The sequence below is a fragment of the Bombina bombina genome, chromosome 4 (assembly GCF_027579735.1).
Source record: "Bombina bombina isolate aBomBom1 chromosome 4, aBomBom1.pri, whole genome shotgun sequence".
Classification (NCBI taxonomy): Eukaryota; Metazoa; Chordata; class Amphibia; order Anura; family Bombinatoridae; genus Bombina; species Bombina bombina.
Window position 1 is genome coordinate 28,863,017 of NC_069502.1, and position 20,414 is coordinate 28,883,430.

At 39.1% G+C, this 20,414-nt stretch overlaps 1 long non-coding RNA gene across 1 annotated transcript in view; it reads left to right on the plus strand.

Annotated features, from left to right (window-relative positions):
• The window catches only part of LOC128655224 (uncharacterized), a 23,651-nt gene extending 12,035 nt beyond the window's left edge, over window positions 1-11,616 (plus strand). The window contains exon 2 of the long non-coding RNA XR_008401734.1: window positions 11,440-11,616. This is a non-coding gene — a long non-coding RNA (uncharacterized LOC128655224). The remainder of the gene's footprint in view (window positions 1-11,439) is intronic.
• The last annotated feature ends 8,798 nt before the right edge of the window (window positions 11,617-20,414 follow it).

Here is a 20,414-nt window from a genome sequence, read left to right on the forward strand (position 1 = left end):
GTGTGATACAGTAATGAGATCTGATTATACCTACAGATATAAGATACAGACACATGTATATGTACACAATATGATACAGTAATGAGATCTGATTATACCTACAGATATTAGATAAATACACATGTATATGTACACAATGTGATAAAGTAATGAGATCTGATTATACCTACAGATATAAGATACAGACACATGTATATGTACACAGTGTGATACAGTAATGAGATCTGATTATACCTACATATATTAGATAAATACACATGTATATGTACACAATGTGATAAAGTAATGAGATCTGATTATACCTACAGATATAAGATACAGACACATGTATATGTTCACAGTGTGATACAGTAATGAGATCTGATTACACCTACAGATATAAGATAAGACATATGTATATGTACACAATGTGATACAGTAATGAGATCTGATTATACCTACAGATATAAGATAAATACACATGTATATGTACATAATGTGATATAGTAATGAGATCTGATTATACCTACAGATATAAGATACAGACACATGTATATGTACATAATGTGATACAGTAATGAGATCTGATTATACCTACAGATATAAAATACAGACACATATATATGTACACAGTGTGATACAGTAATGAGATTTGATTAAACCTACAGATATAAGATAAAGACACGTGTATATGTACACAATGTGATAAAGTAATGAGATCTGATTATACCTACAGATATAAGATAGACACATGTATATTTAGACAGTGTGATAAAGTAATGAGATCTGATTATACCTACAGATATAAGATAAAGACACATGTATATGTACACAATGTGATACAGTAATGAGATGAGATATTCAAATACGAGGATACCATTAATGATATCCATACTAGATTTAAGGAGGGAGCATGGCGTGATTAGGACATGGCCTTCCATAGAAAAATGATGGGAAACCCTCTCCTGCATTTTGGTACCCAGGATCTGCACCTGTGGTCCAAGTTAGGGCTGGAAGGGGCATCCGCTATCTCTCAGGTGCTACGCCAGGGGGCAGCTCACCCTTCCCAGCGCCAGAAAAAGCGTGGCAGAGAGTGCTGGAAATTCCAGGACAAGCAATGCGACAGAGGGGCAAACTGCTCCTTTCGTCACATTTGCAAATTCTGCAATGGGCTACACCCAGGAGCAGATTGTAATAAGAGAAAGGAGTCAGGCGCAGAAAAGTCAGTCGCTAGGGGGGCCCCTGGGCACAAGGGCCCCAACTCCGCTTAACCCGGCAGCCATGGCGCCATGGCTGGCGAACTACCCGGTGGCGGCTCAGCTGCTCGGGTCTGGGTTGGTCGAGGGGTTTAGGATTCCTGTGGGGGGTCGTATGATGGGTTCCACGGTCCACCATAACCTTAAATCTGCTTATGAATTTCCTGAGATAGTCAAGGAAACACTGGGTAAGGAAGTGGCTCTGGGCAGGGTTGCGGGCCCTTTCTGGGAGCAACCTCTGCCTGATCTGGTGGTGTCCCCTCTGGGGGTGGTCCCGAAGAATGATATGGGCAAGTTTAGGCTCATACACCACCTATCCTTTCCGAAGGGGTCATTAGTGAACAATGCCATCAACCCGGAGATGAGCTCGGTTCATTACCAGTCCTTTGATGACGTGCTGATGATCGTCAGGGGCAAGGGTAAGGGGGCACTGATGGCGAAACTGGATATAGAGTCTGCGTTTCGCTTGTTACCCCTGCACCGTCTGCATTCAGGCTCATGGGCATGAAACTGGAAGGAGCATTTTACGTGGACAAATGCCTCCCCATGGGGTGCTCTTTATCATGCGCGCTTTTCGAAAGTTTCAGCTCCTTTTTGCACTGGGTAATACAAAAGGCATCAGGGCGTGGGGCCATAGCCTTCAGCTATATCCGTCCTTTGGGGGATGCGCTTCATTAATGTTATTCTCAGGTTATGATGGGCGTGGCCTTTTTTGAGATTGAATTGCTGTTACAGGGGTGGTCTGGCGTGTGGGACTTAGCCTTTTATCATGTTATTGCAGGCAAGAATGCGGCCACGATTCGTGTATGGATTGTAGGGCACTCATTTGTGCACTGGGTGTCCATTCGGGCTCTAAGGTTGCCGGACGGTCAACAGTTGGGATTCCCTCCCTCCAGGGCCAACATTCAGTGGCTAGGACGTAGGGGTTTAACCTGTGACGAATTGCCTACCCTTCTTCAAGATGTGCACAGGAGGTGGGGGCAACCTCACATTATTGTATTGCATCTAGGGGGGAATGATATGGGGTCTGTCGCCGTTCTGGATTTGATTAGGAAAATGGCTTCTGACATTCGTTGGATGTGCGCTTGGCTTAAAGACGTAAGGATAGGGTGGTCTATCGTGGTTGCACGGCTGCGTTGGAGGTACATTTTTACGCAAAAGGCAGCATACAATGTTAGAAAGAAGCTGAACATGGATTTGGCAAGAACGGTCACGGCGTTAGGCGGTTTTGCCATAAGGCACGATAATCTAAAGGCCGACAACAAGGCACTTTATCACCCCAATGGCGTGCATCTTACGGATGTTGTATTGGACATCTTTCTTGGGGACATTCGTAGAGCTCTTCTTTCAGTAATATAAAAAAAAAAATTGTTGGAAATTGGTAATTTATTAAAATTTGCTATTTGGTCTTGTTATATTATGTGGCGGCAAGAGGCAGCTGATTCTTGTGGCGATCGGTCAGGACCCAGAGAGCGGGCAGGGAGAGTGAGGGTGATGCCCTGGGATGGGGGAGGCGACACCCACTAGGTGCCGACCTAGGGGTTACTCTCCCCTACGAATCCTACGACAAACAACTCTTATAGCTTACAGCTCTCTCTCTCTGCCTATTGAGCGCGGCAATCCGTGCCACGCTGCAAACACTGTGTAGGACCCTGGCCGTCTGTCAGAAGGGGTTAGAATAGCTAGTTCATTGCCGTCATCAAATTATTGTTAAGAACTTTATACAGTTCTTAATGTTATTAGGAGTAAGTTGCCTAAGTTGGCATATTTAAATATGCCTAGTTAAGCGGTTTATTTTTAATAAACGTGACCGTGACCGGTCTTTAGCCCAAAATCTGTTGTTGTGTGTTTATTGATTATCATTCTAGGGTACATAACACGAATAGTAAGTTTATCCCTTATGGAAGTGGACGGCCCTCTAGTGGGCCTGTAACAAAATTAAGGGATCACTGAGTTGAAGTCTGGAGGGTACTAGGTGCTACAGTGTTGAAAATGTGGGGGTGGGTGCTTCTGCTTACCTTTATAGGTCCCGCTGCAGTGGATCCGGCCCTCTTTTGTTCCTGGTTCAAGACTTGAAAGGAGTTTTTTCCCCGCCCACCCGTGCCTGGATGAAGAAATGGCGGCTCATAGCGGTAAAGTTAGGGTTTACCCTGGTGTTGTTGGTAGGTTTATGTGAACTAGACTTTTAAGAGCAGGTTGTAATTGTAGCCTTCCACCTGTCCAGGCGTGTTTTACGACTCGCATGGGGGGGTTGCCTTCATAGGCTGGTTGTTTATGCCTTAGCTGGTGGTCGGTCAGGGCCCAGAGAGTGGGCAGGGAGAGTGAAGGGTGATGCCCTGGGATGGGGGAGGCGATGCCCGCTAGGTGCCGACCTAGGGGTTACTCCCCCCTACGAATCCTACGACAAACAACTCTTATAGCTTACAGCTCTCACTCTCTGCCGATTGGATGCTACAATCCGTGCCGCTCTGCAAACACTGTGTAGGACCCTGGCCATCTGTCAGTAGGGGTTAGAATAGCTAGTTCATTGCCGCCATCAAATTATTAAGAACTTTATACAGTTCTTTATGTTATTAGGAGTAAGTTGCCTAAGTTGGCATATTTAAATATGCCTAGTTAAGAGGTTTATTTTTAATAAACGTGACCGTGACTGGTCTTTAGCCCAAAACCTGTTGTTGTGTGTTTATTGATTATCATTCTAGGGTACATAAGACGAATAGGAAGTTTATCCCTTATGTTTCTGAAATCTCTATCCCTAATTGAATCTAAAGTGAAAGTGAAACTGTTAACAGCAGGGAATTGTATTATACTTAGACAATCAAATGATCACCTGTGCATTTTTTTTTTTTTTTTTTTTATTGAGGTTGTGAAAAATATTACATAGGGTACACACATATAAGAAAACAAAACAAACCAAAACACAAAATACATCAATGTGAGGGTATGTCCTCAATTAATAGACATTACTCAAAAAGAGATCAGTAAGTACTCTAGACATGAAATCCCTAACCAAATTAAATCACACTGTCCGTATAGTATATCACCCATTCAAATGTATTGTCTGTTTGGAAAATAATAAAAGAGAGTGACAATGTGGGTCTAGTAGTTGGAAATGGTAGGCTGAAATAATGTGAGCTAAGATGTCCGCAAAAATTTCTTATAGTGTTTAATAAGACCTCAATTTTTTTTTAATTTTTTTTTTATATTCTTATGAAAAAGAAAAATGACCTCCTCATAGCTATAGAGAGGATTTATTAGGTTATCCATGCTAAAAGGAATGGGGCATAAGGAGGTTAGCTGTTTTTAGTTTTTGGGGAAGGGGAGTGCAACGGGCAAGAGCCGCTCAAAATGGGGTGGGGGAAAAGGGAGGGAGGGCGAATTTAGTTAAGAGACGAAGCTAGTAAAGATTTCTGGGCCTGTAAACTATGGAGGTGCAGAGTAAGCTATCATATCTCCTAATAGTGCTGTGTACAGAGGAGGGGATTAAAATATGTATTAAATCTATTCCCCATTCCCCATAAAGAGCAGCACTACACCGCAGCCTGATAGCTATGTACTTCTAAATGTCGCTCATGCAAAGGGGCTAGATGGAGGTCAGAGAGGAATATGCGTATACCTCATGAGTTCAGGTGTAGATGTATAGGGTTCCCCAGAGTACGAGAATAACTTATCTAAGTCCCTATGGGTCTCTAAAATGAAATAAATTTGTCTTCTGACTATCATAGGGGACACACTGGGGGTGTAGTTCTAATGAGGGTCTAAAATGTACAGGAGAGAAGTACCTGGGTTCAGAGTCACAGACATAAACATGTTTCATGGCATTAATCTGAATAGGATCATATCAGTCTTACTCTAACAGTTATACATGTATGAAGCAGTTATCAACTGTGGGCTACTAGAAAGCCTAAGACGACCTATGATGATGACTAGCAGAAGAGTTATGTAATGTTAGAGTGCAGAGAGCTATAAAACAAGAGACGTGACCAGGCCCTTAAACAAAAGACATGTCAACTAGCACCATAATAAGCATATGAGTTATTAAATAGTACAAAAGAAGGGTGACACAGTGAAAATAGGAGAAGAGAGTAAGCCAGCATCTAACCGCAGTGTGAGTGTCTCCTACAGGTACATGAAAGGGGCTCTCTCAAAACTACCTGATTTCAGTATTCTAACCTTGATAAGTATACATGTGTGCAGGGGTTTTCAACCGTGAGCTACTAGAAATTCTAACATGACTTATAAAGATAACCAGAAAAAAGGTTAGTAAATCTCAAATTACAGGGAGCTATAACATCAGATACTCAGACAAAATATTTGTGTCAACTAGCTGCCTGTCAATAGAATATAAGGTGCTATATGGTATACAGGGAGGGGAGTGTAGGAAGCTAGCATTGTAGAGGCTTTCACAGTGTGCAACAGTTATAGATATAAACAGGGTAATAAAACAGCAGATATAGTAATGGCTCTTGTGACACCATTAAAGTATCTCAATACAGAGCTAAAACATACAGGTCTTATGCTATAGATAAATCAGAGACCAGGACATCAGACAATGTTATCATCATAAAAGGTCCAAGTATCCATAGTAAAATGTTTTGTAGAGGGAGAACAACTAGTTCATACTGCATAAACTAGGCAGCAGATGAGCTGTAGGAGTCGGTGGGAATCTAAATAGAGAAGAAAAAAAAACATGAGTTTCTTTTCTTTTGGCATCCAGCCTTAACATGGCATTAAGAGAGGCTAGTTATATGGCCATTTAACATGTAAAATATATGAGCATGAAGGCAAGTGGTGAGAAACACATATTACAACTTTATGTGCAGAACAATAAATAGTTAACTTATACGTATTTATTATTGACTGCTATCCTTAGTCAGTGTGTGATCAAGTACTCCACATGATACAGCCCTAGTTTCAACTATTACCCAACGCCTCTCCTTTGTATCTGGGTAAGGCTGAGTATGAAACTCAAATAGTTCAGTGGGCAGTCATGTTTGGGCCAAAATAAGTCGGGTATGCTCCTTCCATCAAAGGTCTTACGTGATATATGGACAGAGGAGACGAGACTCTCATATGCTGTGGCGAGCTGCACACCGAGGCTATTGATGTGATGTAGGAAGCCTCTGTGCCTGCTCTGCGACTCAGGATACTGCGTACCTCTATGAGAACCCCTCTCCAGCCGGGGAGCCTGTGCATCCATGACAGATGCTGTGGGTGTCTGTGTCTCTGCGGTCTTTCCGGAGCTGTGATCACTAACAACCTGACAAGAAGAGTGCGGTACATTTCTGCTCCTCATACCATGAAGGTCTCCTATGGGTAAAGTGAGCTCCTGCATCTCCGGACTCCATACCATCTGGAGGCTTAGGAGAGGGGGGTAGCTTAGCTAATCCAGTATCTTCACACTGCGTCATGATATCCCTTGCTCTGGTGTCACTTAATAGATATAGGTCTCCTTCGTTCCATGATACCGTTGTTACATGGCTGAAATCAATAAAGTGTTGAGATATCTGTAGCTCCAGGGCTTTGAATAAGGATTGGATCTGCAAGTAGGAGTCCTCTGTCATATTTAAGTAAAGCATTCGGATAGGATTAAACAGTGCGATAGAATAGAACAGCTCTAGATGATCAGTGTGCTATCCAAAGTGATATGATGAGCCGATGATGTTAGGCCGCAGTTTTCTAAAACGGACCAAAGTTAAGTTTCTACCCATAGGGACCTGATGATTTTAGATTTAAGTAGCTCCATGATTTCTTCCATATCAATATTGCTAATTATGTAGTTGGATGGGACCTGATGGAAGATATAGGTGCCAAAATCTCAAATTAGTAGTGGAGCTTCCATTAAGTGCGTCCTTCCATGTCTGCGGCTTGGACCCGCCCCCCACCTGTGCATTTTTATTATAGTTTTGTATTTAAAGTAATGGTAAACTCAAGCTTATGAAGTTTAATACTTTGGAAGTACTCCTCGGTATGTGCACAGTGATGCCTGAATTTTTTTTAAATAAAACTTTTTTCAATGAAAATATTACTTTTTAAAGCCGCTCCGTTACCTATGCCCCGGCCGCCTCTGTCTTAAAATGTCTGTAATCTCAATTTGACAGACAGGTGCATCGTCCAATAGGGACTGCACCATACGCCCTATGTCAGTCTAGTAGATGCAGTATGCACGCTCCCATGCTGGTGATTCAAGCAGAATCGCCCGAATTACAACTATACAAATGTAGTTTTAGCTCCAATCTTACAGCTGCTTATAGTGAACAGTGACTCTTCCTGTCAGTAGCAATGCACTGCAGCGGTGAAAACGGCACTTATTATTTTCTCCTGCGGTTCATGGAGAGACTCTTCAGCACAGCCTTCAGCCCTTCATTTTAGAAGAAAAAATAATAAGTGCCGTTTTCACCGCTGCAGTGAATTGCTACTGACTGGAAGAGTCACTGTTCACTATAAGCAGCTGTAAGATTGGAGCTAAAACTACATTTGTATAGTTGTAATTCTGGCGATTCTGCTTGAATCACCAGCATGGGAGCGTGCATACTGCATCTACTAGACTGACATAGGGACAAAAGGGCTCAAACATGCATAATCTTTGCAAATATGGAGGCAGTGTTTTAAAAAAGGTATTACCAGATTAGAACACAAGATTTTAAAAATGGCTCTCCAGAGTTCCGTAGACTTGTATACTGCTTAAATGAAAACAGAAGCCAAACAATGTCTAAGTACTACTTAATACATTACCTGGGAAATGAAAAAATCTTTACTGGTACAAAACATTGGAATTCAAAAACTGACAAGGCTTACCTGCCTACTAAAAAAACAGTGTTTAGTGATATCTGTAAAATTGATACAGGACATGATACAATCAATATATATAAAACAATACTGAGCCACAAAGGAAGTGATAAAAACCAAGATCGTATGTCTGTGGATCGTCCTAGAAATGTAAAACAAGTTCAGAATACCATATACTCTAAAAAGGAAAGAGCAACGCATATCAAAGGATGAGATATTCAGTTTGCATGAGCTTGCTTTTCAACTCGATGGATTCATTTGCTGTACTGGAAATGTCAAGAAACACAACCATCCACAACTGATAAGTTATGACACCACATTTCAGCTGGGTGACTTCTATCTCTCAGTTTTAGTGCAAAGGAATACAATACTGGAAAATGACCCAATCTACCCTGTAGCCTTTATGTTACATGAACGGAAATGTATGACCCATCACGAGAGATTTCTACAAGAGGCGTTGACCAAATTAGGCATGGAATCAGACCGATATAAAAAAATTTCCAATTATTGTTAACAGAGAAAAGGGCATTGTAAAGGCTTTGAAAAAGAACTTCTCACATCTTAGCATCATTCTCTGCCGTGTCCACATGCTGAGAGATGTTGAATATTGGGTGAAAAAAGAGAAGGGTGGACGCGATGATGTAAAAGTTTTAAAAGACCATGTCGAACAACTGATTGATTCACAAACTGCTACTGAATTCAATAACAATTATGAAAAATTCAGCAAAACTTGGACTGAAAGTTTCAAATATTATTTTGAAATGCACTTGAAAAATGATATCCAGTATAATTTAGTGTCATATATCACTTAAACCTTTGCAGCTTTTAGAGGCGAATGTGCATCAAACAACATTAGTGAAAGTATGAACAAAATGATAAAAACCCAAAATGAATGGAAAGAGCTGCCTTTGGATGCAATGGCCACTTTACTACATGCAGACTTTCTTTGTCAATGAATTTGAAAGAGCAAATTATGGATTGGGTAACTACAATCGAAAAAATTGCCATCCCTTACCCAAAATAGTTGACAACAAAGCAATTGCGCCCTTCATTCCTCTTGAAGATATTATTAAACGAGTGAAAAGAGAAACAGTTTCAAATTCATGCACTGTAGAGAAAATGCCAAGCCTGCGAATGAGCCAGAAATCTTTAGCGTGCAGCTCTGAAGAAATGGATCTTGTTAGCTTTAATGCACAATTAAAACATTTTTTAGTCAGAAGTATAAGAAATGAAAATGTGTATGTTGTGAAATACACATCCAAGGGGGCGGTGTGTTCTTGTCCTAGCACAGGAAAATGTTACCATATTCTAGCGGTTGAGATGGCAACTAATATACCTTTTCCCGCAAAGAGAACATACAGCCTTTCACAGATGAGGAAAAGGGAAATCTGGAAGAAAACATCCAAGAGCAAAGGATTATGATTATTCTGTCACCCCAGCCCCCGATTCTTTGCAGTCTTTGACTGAACTTTAAATAACCCACAAGATGTTAAGCTTGCATCATCTGATTGAACCAGTGAATTTGATAATGAGGTGGCACAAACGACAGATGATCTGTCACATATTGATGCAACAATAAGTGAAATAAAAAATGTTCCTCCTTGGATATCTCCTGATGTGCGTATTCCAGAATGGTCAACAATGCCACAAACATACAAAAGTCTTTCTCCTACAGTTTGGTTAGAAGATGTGATCATAGACCAAGCTTTACGTGCATTCACATTTATTAAAGGACCCATAGTGTGACGTGTGTACCAACTTATATTTACCAGTTAGCTGCTAACATTTGGCCCAGTGTTACAATTCAGTGCAGCAAACAGCATAGTTAGTTATGAAGTCATTCTCATACCTTACAACACAGATATTGTAGGTTCTGGGAATCACTGGATTCTCGCTGCATGAGAAAGAATTGCTCATTTTTAATTCTGTTTATAGTAAAGAAACTGCAGAGACAGTTGCTTCAGGACTAATGAAAATCATTGAGTGCATCTACACTACGGCAGGAAAAGCATCTGACTTGAGTGGAAGATCATTGCAGTGCACGATGTACCTCAACAAAAAACAGCCACGATTGTGGTGTCTACGTTATCCTTTATTGATGTGCGATTGTTGGCAACTTAGCACTGTAAACAGCACAAGAGCAAGAGCATGGATACACTCTATCCTATCAAAATTTGAGCCACAAAGAGGTAAACGATCGAGACTACAGAAAACAACGCTACAAAAGTATGTTGATAGGCTCTTATGTTACAAAGAACGTTTGTCAAAGTGTGAATTATCTGTAATTGAGAAAAAATCAGCTGAAGTTTTAGAAAAACTGAAGGTTTCACTTAATCGAGAAAAAAATATTCAGACATCATGCAGTGTGTTGGAATGTCCAAAGGGTCCTGATAACCTCTTAACCCAACATGTTCACTGTGAAGTGTGTGGACAGAGATTTCATGAGCAATGGGCACATTTTACAGATGATTCTGTCACATTACCAATAAAGCATTACACATGCAAAGCCTGTAAACTCCAAATTTAGGAAGACGATTTTGTCTAGGAAGGAGATTTTCATAAAAGGTGATGAGATTTACTTTCTATTTTTGAGTGTTTACTCTGTATTAATGAATGTAATATTTATTGGTGTAATTGGTGAAAATATTTGATGGATCTCTGCTAGTATATTTGCATAATTGTTCTTGATATATACGGTTGACATGTTTTATATATTACGTGTAGAATTGTATAGGAAAGTGTTTTTTTAATACATGTGTGAAATATATTTCAGGCTGAAATCTTTCCGTTAAACGTACGTTAATTGCTTTCTTAAATTGTCTTTTAGTTTTATTTCTTTGGAAATAAGAAAATGTATTCATCCTATACTATTATTCTAAGTGAAAGTGGGCTCTGAGTTATTTTATCTTAGGTCATTGGATACTATGGACTATAATAGAAAATTGAATCCAAAGTGATATCACACATCATTGAATAAAGCCTAAAATGTTCTATTGCCGTCTATGGCATTGAATGACCAGAAATAAAATAACTCTGATCGTTGAATAGAGCCAGATATTTCTATACTATAACTCTAGCAAACCCCGTAGTCTAATTAAGCATTGCTGACCAGGATGTAATTCTCTTCCACTAACTCTTGTATCTTGTTAGACACTAGGGTTATTGAAGGGTAGGTACTGACCCAAAAAGTCACCTTCCCTATATCGGCTGCCGTTTATGGTGTTAGTGTTTACTTTCTGGTTTTATAGCATTGTTGTGCCATCATCAATGATAATAAATTATTTTTCAGAATGGAAAACAGATATTATATAGGTTTTGATTACTTTTGTGTGATGCCATGGATTGGAACTATGTCCATACTTACTACTCTCACTTCTTCCTGTGTAATGGATTTCCCATGTGTTCTTTATTCCAGGTGGCGCTTTCTGGCATATATAGGGACCTAACAAAAGATTACGGACGCAGGCTGAAGGTGACTAACAGAGTACATCTTCCAATTTCCTCTAAGATCACTTTTATGTTTTGGTTTAGATCCACTATCTAGAAAATTGTTTGCATTATCAAGTGTTATTAAATGTTTTGGGTCTCACCATTTCAGTTGCTGTGTGTTTTTCTTGTTCCTCAGAAATATAACTTGTTAATGTTTTTTTTTAATCGCTGAAGTAAAACCTAGTGAAAAAAGTTTATACTTACCATTGTATCTTTGATAATATGTAGACAAACTGTTTGAAAAAAAGTATTTGAAATGTTGGTAGAAATGATTTTTATTTTCAATGTAGTTTCAAAAATAAACATCTTGTTGTAAATTGAGTCGTTATCCTTTAAGTGTTGGTTGGCAACTTGCAGCATACAAGTCTATAGATCAGTAATGTATCATTTCAAAAATACATTTAGCATTCATATCACTGTCATGCTCTCTCAGCAATTATTTACAACACTAAGTAGCAGCCCAAAACTGGCCAAAATGGATACCCTTCTAATTTGCCAGGAAGTCTGGTATGATCCCACACATCATGCAACATGGGATATGAAGTCATGTTCCCAATGTCATAGGTAAAAATTACTTAAAAGTGTATAATGTTTGGTATGTTTCATCAAATATCATGACATTTTAAGAATATGTTTGAATAGATAGAGTCTTATATTTTGTGAAGTTTGCGGGGAAATTGGTTAATATCCAAGTTCTTTTTTGCATGTTAAGCCACATTAAGCTCCTCAAAAAACAAGCTTAATGCCTCACATTTGCACTGTGGGAAACTAAAATCTATGAAAATTCTAGGTAGGCTTGGATAGTGAAAAACTTAGGTAGTGCAAAGTGTCAAACAATTAATTGAATTTTAAGCAAATTATGGCACATTAAGCTCTTTTTACCTTAAGCTGTTCACATTATGGGGATGAATTATCAAGCTCCAAATGTAGCTTGATGCCCCTGTTTCCACGCAAGCCTTCAGGTCTAAAGACACCTACTCCATAACTTGTCCGCTGCCTCTGAGGCTGCAGTGTTCAATCCGCCCGATCCTATATAATCGTGCTGATTGACACTCACTAGAACTGCTTGTGCAATGATAAATTACAACATTGTATGCTGTCGGCATTTATCGATGTGAGGCGGACATGATACACTACATCATATAATTTCCATCCGCACTTTAGTAAATAGGCCCCTAAATGTTTTGGGATTGTAAAAATAGATAAATGTGAATAACTTTTAGCATGTTTTATCAAATGTCTTGAAAATTCCCAGATATGTTTGAATAGAAGTCTTGCATTGTGTGAAGATTGGTGGAAATTGGTAAACATCTAAGTTCTTTTTTGTACATTAAGCCACATTAAGCTTACCAAAAAAACAAGCTTAATGTCACTCATTTGCCTTGTGGGAAACCAAATACCATGAAACTTCTAGGATAGGCTTGGATTGTGGAAATCTTTGGTTGTGCAAAATTATGCAGCAATTGATGAACATTTGGCCACTTTTTTACTCATTAAGCCACATTAAGCTCCCCAAAAAACAAACTTAAAGGGACAGTACACTGTAAAATTGTTTTTCCATTAATGTATTTTAAATGACTTGTTATACCAACTGCAGAGTATAAAATATTTGAGAAATTCCATTTTCATGCTTATTTATGTATATGAAGTAGCTGATTTTGTGCTTTGAAACCACAGCCTATTAAAATGGGTTGAACTTAAAGGTGATATCAGATCTCATTATGTTCTAAGTTTGTGTAGACAGACTTGCTTTCTTATCTTTTATTTGGCTGGAACACCAAAGCTCAATACAAAGAGAGAACAATGGAAAATTATCATTTTATTACTTAACTATCCTGCATCCCACTGAGAGTGTAATCTCTTCTGCTGGCTGTGTATACTTAGGCTATTCAATAGCCTATAATCCAGTATTAATTTGTTCAGTGTAGGTGGCGATACCACAGGCTAAATCAGCTATTTCAAATGCTGAAATAGGAGTAAAGGAGCTACTTGTAACCAATTTAATACACTCTAGCAGGTTAAAAGGATCATTGGGAATAATTTAAAGGGGAGAATTTTTTTTGGGTGAACTGTCCCTTTAATGTCACTCATTTGCCTTGTGGGACACCAAAATCCATGAAACTTCTAGGATAGGTTTGAAAAGTGAAAAACTGAGTTTGTGCCAAGTTTCAAGGCAATTGATTGAAGTTTTTGTGAATTATGGTACATTAAGCTCTTTTTTACATTAAGCCGCTCTGAGCAGGCGGACAGACATCGCCGGAAATCAACCCAATCGAGTACGATTGGGTTGATTGACACCCCCCTGCTGGCGGCCCATTGGCCGCGAGTCTGCAGGGGGCGGCGTTGCACCAGCAGCTCTTGTGAGCTGCTTGTGCAATGCTGAATACGGCGAGCGTATTGCTCACCGTATTCAGCGAGGTCTGGCGGACCTGATCCGCAATGTCGGATCAGGTCCACCAGACTTTGATAAATTGGGGCCTGTATGTTTTAGGATTGTAAAAAAATTGTTAAATGCGAATAACTTTTGGTATGTTTTATCATATTTCCTGAAATTTTCAGAATATGTTTGAATAGATAGATTAATGTATTGTGATATGTTTGGGGGAAATTGGTTAAGATCTAAGTTCAATTTTGTATGTTAAGCCACATTAAGCTCCCCAAAAAACAAGCTTAATGTCACTCATTTGCCTTGTGGGACACCAAAATCCATGAAACTTCTAGGATAGGTTTGGAAAGTGAAAAACTGAGTTTGTGCCACGTTTGAAGGCAATTGATCGATGTTTAGGTGAATTTTGGTACATTAAGCTCTTTTTTACATTAAGCTGCTCACATTAAATGTTTTAGGATTGTAAAAAAATTGTTAAATGTGAATAACTTTTGGTTTGTTTTATCAAATGTCCTGAAATTTTCAGAATATGTTTGAAGAGATAGATTAACGTATTGTGGTAAGTTTTGGGGAAATTGGTTAACATCTAAGTTCAATTTTGTACGTTAAGCCACATTAAGCTCCCCAAAAAACAAGCTTAATGTCACTCATTTGCCTTGTGGGAAACCAAAATTCATGAAACTTCTAGGATAGGCTTGGATAGTGGAAATCTTGGGTTGTGCAAAATTATGCAGCAATTGATTAACATTTGGTCACTTTTTTACTCATTAAGCCACATTAAGCCATTTTCACATTAAATGTTTTAGGATGTCCCTCTTTTACCTGTTAAAAAAACATAATTTATGTAAGAACTTACCTGATAAATTAATTTCTTTCATATTAGCAAGAGTCCATGAGCTAGTGATGTATGGGATATACATTCCTACCAGGAGGGGCAAAGTTTCCCAAACCTCAAAATGCCTATAAATACACCCCTCACCACACCCACAAATCAGTTTAACGAATAGCCAAGAAGTGGGGTGATAAGAAAAAAGTGCGAAGCATAAATATAAGGAATTGGAATAATTGTGCTTTATACAAAAAAATCATAACCACCACAAAAAAAGGGTGGGCCTCATGGACTCTTGCTAATATGAAAGAAATGAATTTATCAGGTAAGTTCTTACATAAATTATGTTTTCTTTCATGTAATTAGCAAGAGTCCATGAGCTAGTGACGTATTGGATAATGACTACCCAAGATGTGGATCTTCCACGCAAGAGTCACTAGAGAGGGAGGGATAAAATAAAGACAGCCAATTCCGCTGAAAATAATCCACACCCAAAACAAAGTTTAAATCTTATAATGAGAAAAACTGAAATTATAAGCAGAATAATCAAACTGAAACAGCTGCCTGAAGTACTTTTCTACCAAAAACTGCTTCAGAAGAAGAAAACACATCAAAATGGTAGAATTTAGTAAAAGTATGCAAAGAAGACCAAGTTGCTGCTTTGCAAATCTGATCAACCGAAGCTTCATTCCTAAACGCCCAGGAAGTAGAAACTGACCTAGTAGAATGAGCTGTAATTCTTTGAGGCGGAGTTTTACCCGACTCAACATAAGCATGATGAATTAAAGATTTCAACCAAGATGCCAAAGAAATGGCAGAAGCCTTCTGACCTTTCCTAGAACCGGAAAAGATAACAAATAGACTAGAAGTCTTTCGGAAATTCTTAGTAGCTTCAACATAATATTTCAAAGCTCTAACTACATCCAAAGAATGCAATGATTTCTCCTTAGAATTCTTAGGATTAGGACATAATGAAGGAACCACAATTTCTCTACTAATGTTGTTAGAATTCACAACCTTAGGTAAAAATTTAAAAGAAGTTCGCAACACCGCCTTATCCTGATGAAAAATCAGAAAAGGAGACTCACAAGAAAGAGAAGATAATTCAGAAACTCTTCTGGCAGAAGAGATGGCCAAAAGGAACAAAACTTTCCAAGAAAGTAATTTAATGTCCAAAGAATGCATAGGTTCAAACGGAGGAGCTTGAAGAGCCCCCAGAACCAAATTCAAACTCCAAGGAGGAGAAATTGACTTAATGACAGGTTTTATACGAACTAAAGCTTGTACAAAACAATGAATATCAGGAAGATTAGCAATCTTTCTGTGAAAAAGAACAGAAAGAGCAGAGATTTGTCCTTCAAGGAACTTGCAGACAAACCTTTATCCAAACCATCCTGAAGAAACTGTAAAATTCTCGGAATTCTAAAAGAATGCCAGGAAAAATGATGAGAAAGACACCAAGAAATATAAGTCTTCCAGACTCTATAATATATCTTCCTAGATACGGATTTACGAGCCTGTAACATAGTATTAATCACAGAGTCAGAGAAACCTCTTTGACTAAGAATCAAGCGTTCAATCTCCATACCTTTAAATTTAAGGATTTGAGATCCTGATGGAAAAAAGAACCTTGTGACAGAAGGTCTGGTCTTAACGGAAGAGTCCACGGTTGGCAAGAGGCCATCCGGACAAGATCCGCATACCAAAACCTGTGAGGCCATGCTGGAGCCACCAGCAGAACAAACGAGCATTCCTTCAGAATCTTGGAGATTACTCTTAGAAGAAGAACTAGAGGCGGAAAGATATAGGCAGGATGATACTTCCAAGGAAGTGACAACGCATCCACTGCTTCCGCTTGAGGATCCCTGGATCTGGACAGATACCTGGGAAGTTTCTTGTTTAGATGAGAAGCCATCAGATCTATTTCTGGAAGACCCCACATTTGAACAATCTGAAGAAATACCTCTGGGTGAAGAGACCATTCACCCGGATGTAACGTTTGGCGACTGAGATAATCCGCTTCCCAATTGTCTTTACCTGGGATATGAACCGCAGAAACTAGACAGGAGCTGGATTCCGCCCATACCAGAATTCGAGATACTTCTTTCATAGCCAGAGGACTGTGAGTCCCTCCTTGATGATTGATGTATGCCACAGTTGTGACATTGTCTGTCTGAAAACAAATGAATGATTCTCTCTTTAGAAGAGGCCAAGACTGAAGAGCTCTTAAAATTGCACGGAGTTCCAAAATATTGATCGGTAATCTCACCTCCTGAGATTCCCAAACCCCTTGTGCTGTCAGAGACCCCCACACAGCTCCCCAACCTGTAAGACTTGCATCTGTTGAAATTACAGTCCAGGTCGAAAGAACAAAAGAAGCCCCCTGAACTAAACGATGGTGATCTGTCCACCACGTCAGAGAGTGTCGTACAATCGGTTTCAAAGATATTAATTGAGATATCTTTGTGTAATCCCTGCACCACTGGTTCAGCATACAGAGCTGAAGAGGCCACATGTGAAAATGAGCAAAGGGGATCGCGTCCGATGCAGCAGTCATAAGACCTAGAATTTCCATGCATAAGGCTACCGAAGGGGATGATTGTGACTGAAGATTTCGACAAGCTGATATCAATTTTAGACGTCTCTTGTCTGTCAAAGATAGAGTCATGGACACTGAATCTATCTGGAAACCTAAAAAGGTTACCTGTGTCTGAGGAATCAATGAACTTTTTGGTAAATTGATCCTCCAACCATGATGTTGAAGAAACAACACAAGTCGATTCGTATGAGATTCTGCTAAATGTGAAGACTGAGCAAGTACCAAGATATCGTCCAAATAAGGAAATACCACAATACCCTGCTCTCTGATTACAGACAGAAGGGCACCGAGAACCTTCGTAAAAATTCTTGGAGCTGTAGCTAGGCCAAACGGCAGAGCCACAAACTGGTAATGCTTGTCTAGGAAAGAGAATCTCAGAAACTGATAGTGATCTGGATGAAGCGGAATATACAGATATGCATCCTGTAAATCTATTGTAGAATATAATGCTCTTGCTGAACAAAAGGCAGGATAGTCCTTACAATTACCATTTTGAATGTTGGTATCCTTACATAACGATTCAATATTTTTAAGATCCAGAACTGGTCTGAAGGAATTCTCCTTCTTTGGTACAATGAAGAGATTTGAATAAAACCCCAGTCCCTGTTCCAGAACTGGAACTGGCATAATTACTCCAGCCAACTCTAGATCTGAAACACATTTCAGAAATGCTTGAGCCTTCGCTGGGTTTACTGGGACACGGGAAAGAAAAAATCTCTTTGCAGGAGGCCTTATCTTGAAGCCAATTCTGTACCCTTCTGAAATAATGTTCTGAATCCAAAGATTGTGAACGGAATTGATCCAAATTTCTTTGAAAAAACGTAATCTGCCCCCTACCAGCTGAGCTGGAATGAGGGCCGCACCTTCATGTGGACTTAGGAGCTGGTTTTGATCTTCTAAAAGGCTTGGATTTATTCCAGACTGGAGATGGTTTCCAAAATGATACCGCTCCTGAGGATGAAGGATCAGGTTTTTGTTCCTTGTTGTGACGAAAGGAACAAAAACGATTATTAGACCTAAATTTACCTTTAGATTTTTTATCCTGTGGTAAAAAAGTTCCTTTCCCTCCAGTAACAGTTGAGATAATAGAATCCAACTGAGAACCAAACAATTTATTACCCTGGAAAGAAAGGGAAAGCAGAGTAGACTTAGAAGACATATCAGCATTCCAAGTTTTAATCCTTAAAGCTCTTCTAGCTAAAATAGCTAGAGACATATACCTGACATCAACTCTAATGATATCAAAGATGGCATCACAAATAAAATTATTAGCATGTTGAAGAAGAATAATAATGCTATGAGAATTATGATCTGTTACTTGTTGCGCTAAAGCTTCTAACCAAAAAGTTGAAGCTGCAGCAACATCCGCTAAAGATATAGCAGGTCTAAGAAGATTACCTGAACACAAGTAAGCTTTTCTTAGAAAGGATTCAATTTTCCTATCTAAAGGATCCTTAAAGGAAGTACCATCTGCCGTAGGAATAGTAGTACGCTTAGCAAGAGTAGAGACAGCCCCATCAACCTTAGGGATTTTGTCCCAAAACTCTAATCTGTCAGATGGCACAGGATATAATTGCTTAAAACGTTTAGAAGGAGTAAATGAATTACCCAAATTATTCCATTCCCTGGAAATTACTTCAGAAATAGCACTAGGGACAGGAAAAACTTCTGGAATAACTACAGGAGATTTAAAAACCTTATCTAAACGTTTAGATTTAGTATCAAGAAGACCAGAATCCTCAATTTCTAATGCAATTAGGACTTCTTTAAGTAAAGAACGAATAAATTCCATTTTAAATAAATATGAAGATTTATCAGCATCAACCTCTGAGACAGAAGAACCATTATCAGAATCAGAATGATGATTTTCATTTAAAAATTCATCTGAAAAATGAGAAGTTTTAAAAGATTTTTTACGTTTACTAGAAGAAGGAATAACAGACATAGCCTTCTTTATGGATTTAGAAACACAATCTCTTATGTTATCAGGAACACTCTGAGTATTAGATGTTGACGGAACAGCAACAGGTAATGTAACAGTACTAAAGGAAATATTATCTGCATTAACAAGTTTGTCATGACAAACAGTACAAACAACAGCTGGAGGAACAGATACCATAAGTTTACAGCAGATACACTTAGCTTTGGTAGCTCCAGCACCAGGCAGCGATTTTCCAGAAGTATCTTCTGACTCAGTTTCAACGTGGGACATCTTGCAATATGTAATAGAAAAAAACAACATATAAAGCAAAATTGATCAAATTCCTTAAATGACAGTTTCAGGAATGGGAAAAAATGCCAGTGAACAAGCTTCTGGCAACCAGAAGCAATAAATAATGAGACTTAAATAATGTGGAGACAATAGTGACGCCCATATTTTTTTAGCGCCAAAAAAGACGCCCACATTATTTGGTGCCTAAATGCTTTTGGCGCCAAAAATGACGCCACATCCGGAACGCCGACACTTTTGGCGCAAAAGAACGTCAAAAATGACGCAACTTCCGGCGACACGTATGACGCCGGAAACAGAAAAAAAAATTTTGCGCCAAAAAAGTCAGCGCCAAGAATGACGCAATAAAATGAAGCATTTTCAGCCCCCGCGAGCCTAACAGCCCACAGGGAAAGTCAAATTTTAAGGTAAGAGAAAAAAAAAATGATTTATTCATATGCATTATCCCAAATATGAAACTGACTGTCTGAAATAAGGAATGTTGAACATCCTGAGTCAAGGCAAATAAATGTTTGAATACATATATTTAGAACTTTGTAAAAAAGTGCCCAACCATAGCTTAGAGTGTCACAGAAAATAAGACTTACTTACCCCAGGACACTCATCTACATGTTGTAGAAAGCCAAACCAGTACTGAAACGAAAATCAGCAGAGGTAATGGTATATAAATAAGAGTATATCGTCGATCTGAAAAGGGAGGTAAGAGATGAATCTCTACGACCGATAACAGAGAACCTATGAAATAGACCCCGTAGAAGGAGATCATTGAATTCAAATAGGCAATACTCTCCTCACATCCCTCTGACATTCACTGCACGCTGAGAGGAAAACTGGCGGCAATGTCCGGAGCGGCATAT